Consider the following 3,558-nt stretch of genomic DNA (forward strand, 5'->3'; position numbering starts at 1 on the left):
ATTGATACGGTTAAAATATCACAAACTGTTGTATTTATGTCGAACAATTTGACACCTCAAACTCTAAACAATAAATAACGTTTTATCAAAGCCATTGCAAATTGTTACAATTCAGTATTTTGTTCTTATATTGTTGAATGATATGAAGTTGAAAATCGTGAGAAATAGTAACAACATAAATCTACCTTCTGGGGAATGGTTTTTGTTTCTTTTTGTGCAACACAAACACATGAATATTTAACTATAAACTACTTTTAAGCAACAGTTTGGCAAACAGTTGAAGCGATACACGCTAGAAAATTTACACTGTGATAAATTTCACAGTATATTTTATAGAAGTTCCATATTTTAAAGAAAAAAAATAGGTTTCTCCTCACCCTTGATAGCAATATTAAAACAAGCGCTGCTATTTTGTTTTTTTTTAAGATGTAAAATCCTTAAAAAAAAACAAAAAAATAACTACTGTGTAAAATTTTTATTATACACTCTGTTGAATTTTCCATGCGTGTTTGTTTTCACGCTATCTGAAAAATAGAAAAATAAAAAAACGTCGCGAGTTTGTTATTTCTGCTCCTGCTAGTTTACAGTCGTTTTTTCATTGAAATGAAAAACATACCATGTTATTAGAACCGGATCCGGAAGTGCTGGTAAGTAATCTGATCCCAAGTTTGATCCCATGAATCATCATGTAATGTGCGTCTCTTTGTTTCTCTCCAGAAAACAGCTGCCGTTTTTGCTTCGGTCGGAACGGTGATAAGCGGAAGAACCGGGACGGAACGATGATGATGCCGCGCAGCTTGGATTGCAACTTATCAAACCAGTGTCCCGAGCTCCTACATTTAAATGCTAGTGATTTAATTATGAATAATAATAGTTTAAGTTCTACAATTCTAGTTGATCATTTTCAATAGCGAATAATGAAACAAGTAGTGCGTGTGGGCTGAACTCATTTCAAACAAAAAAATTGATCGTAAAGTGATAACAAGTTATTCGTGATCAATCGTGATTCCATAGGTTTTAATTAAAACTAAGTTTTTCCACACTTATTTACTTGTTTCATTGCCTCTTCTAAGAAATATCCCCGTTCTTTTTAAAATGGTATAAATGTAATAGAACAGTTCAGCATACGTATTTTAACCATAAAGTACCATAAGCCAACAACTACACATACATTATTTGATTTCAATAAATAAATATGGTTTAACAATTTCTCAACTGTTTGCCCAACATTAGATTTGGCAAAAAATGGATGGTTTACCCACCCTTTGGCAAACCATCCACGACAAATTTTGTTCGAGAAAATCATCGTTTTTGAATGGTTACATAACTTAACCGCCTATTCCCCACATTGTTATTTGCCCATTTATCATTTACCGAACTGTAAAAGTCGTTTGCGGTAGTGTCGGATTATTGTTATTTTGGACTAGTGGTCCCGGCAAACTTCGTCTTGCCATCAAGTAGGCTGTTAAAAAATGCCCTGCAGTACCCCATACAATATGACAGTTTAGTTTTATCCAGTTTCTCCGACTTTAACGGCGTTTTTCCTAAACTTTTCTTACGCACGAACACGTCGCATCCCCTGTCGAATCCAACAGTGAAAGTATCAGGTGAGTCCGTAGACGCGTTATTTCGTCATTTCGTGACATACAAACAACATTTCATTTTTATTTATATAGATAGATGTTACAGGAAACGGGTTAGATATTGTCTTTAGTGGTTATGGATAGTTTGGTAAATTGTACCAGTACGGTTCTGGTTTATGCGGGTAATCTACTGGTCTTGCTAGAAAATAGAAAAAGCATTCGACAGTGTTTGGCATAAAGGTTTGATCGTTTGATTGTAAAATTAAAAAAAACTTTAATTTTCCAACATACATTGTTAGAATAATTCAAAGTTATCTGTCAAATCGTACATCAAGTTAATTATTAGAACTCCAGATCTGAAAGACTTCCTGTATGAGCTGGTATTCCCCAAGGCAGCATTTTGAGGCCAATATTATACAATATTTTCACATCTGACTTACCTACCTGAGTTATCTCAGGGATGTCAAAAGTCCTTGTTTGCGGATGACACAGGCCTCTCCGCCAAAGGACGAAGTCTGCGTGTCATCTGTAGTCGACTGCAAAAAAGTTGGGATATTTTTTCTCCATACTTGCAAAAATGGCAGATTTCCCCTAATGCTTCCAAAACTCAACTAATAATATTCCCACATAAACCAAAATCTCTTTATTTGAAACCTTCAAGTTGTCACGATGAGAGGGCTTCCAATAAATTGGTCAGATGAAGTTAAGTATCTACGGCTCATGCTAGATAAGAATTTAACTTTCAAAAATCACATTGAGGGCATTAAAAGCCAAATGTAATAAATATGTAAAATGTCTCCATCCCCTTATTAATAGAAAATCTAAACTTTGTCGTAAGAACAAGATTTTGATATTCAAATAAATTTTCAGGCCCGCCATGTTGTATGCTGTACCAATGCGGACTAGCTGTTGTAACACCAGGAAGAAAGCTCTGCAGAGAATTCAAAATAAAATTTTGAAAATGATTCTGAAGCTTCCTCCCTGGTATAGTACCAATGAGTTACATAGAATATCCAACGTTGAAACATTAAAACAAATGCCAAATAAAAAAATAATAATAATTTCAGGCAAAAATCGTTGCAATCTTCTATTGCCACGATTAATGCGTTGTATGTTTAGGTGAAGTTAGGTTAAGTAAATTAAAAACGTTATTTTTTTTCTCTTATAAGCAGGTAAAATCAACTCACCTGTAAAAATCTGAACCGCTACGACAAATGAAATGTAATATGTTATTAACAATGGGGCAGCAGGGACAACAGTCCAGGGGCTTAACGGACCCCCCCCCCAGGACCTCTGCGAGTTGGGGAGTTGCCCAGGATGTGGTGAAGTTCGCAGTGGGCTCTGATGAACCTTCATAAAAACCACAAAAATTCGAATGCAACTCTGTCACAGCGACCGGTGCCGCTTAAAGTACCCTAGCCCAAACTAACAGGAGTGCCAACCGGCACATCAGGATTGATACCAGTGAGATCCTGATTATGGCATACTGGTCGCGATACAAACGGACAAGGCATGGAATTACGAGTAGGAGTGCTTCGAGCACATTGGGACCAACGCCAGTACGGCCCCAATTATGTATACTGGCAGCGCACGACAAAGGACAAGTAACGGTATATGTACTGGATAATATGCTTTGAGGCTGACAGCGGCGACATTCTACTCCCTTAGTAGGGTCGGGTGACACTGGCCCGAAACGGCGAGTGGGTCAATGGCGCAGGCTGCCCCCGTCCCGTAAAACCGTGGCAGGCCTTAGAGTACGTTCCAAATCCGTCGCCTGGTTGTTCCAACTGGGCGGGAGTAGGCTCAGATGCCATTACCTGACCTGCGCCGATCCGGCTCTGAACATAGTACCCCATAAAGGACTATGTCAACCCTAGCATGGCCTCCCTGCTTGCATAGATAACCATGGGATTATAAAGGCGACTATTCCAGCGGAGATGGATAGCGGCTCTTAGGGGGACCCATAAGAGATGAT

General features: G+C 38.1%; 1 long non-coding RNA gene across 1 annotated transcript; it reads left to right on the top strand.

Moving 5' to 3' along the window:
- On the top strand, positions 1-969 carry LOC110677162. The gene is made up of 2 exons (XR_002500995.1): positions 1-647; positions 718-969. It is a non-coding gene; the product is annotated as an uncharacterized LOC110677162 (long non-coding RNA).
- Positions 970-3,558: the final 2,589 nt, after the last annotated feature.

This window comes from Aedes aegypti, chromosome 2 (assembly GCF_002204515.2).
Source record: "Aedes aegypti strain LVP_AGWG chromosome 2, AaegL5.0 Primary Assembly, whole genome shotgun sequence".
In the NCBI taxonomy this organism is placed as follows: domain Eukaryota; kingdom Metazoa; phylum Arthropoda; class Insecta; order Diptera; family Culicidae; genus Aedes; species Aedes aegypti.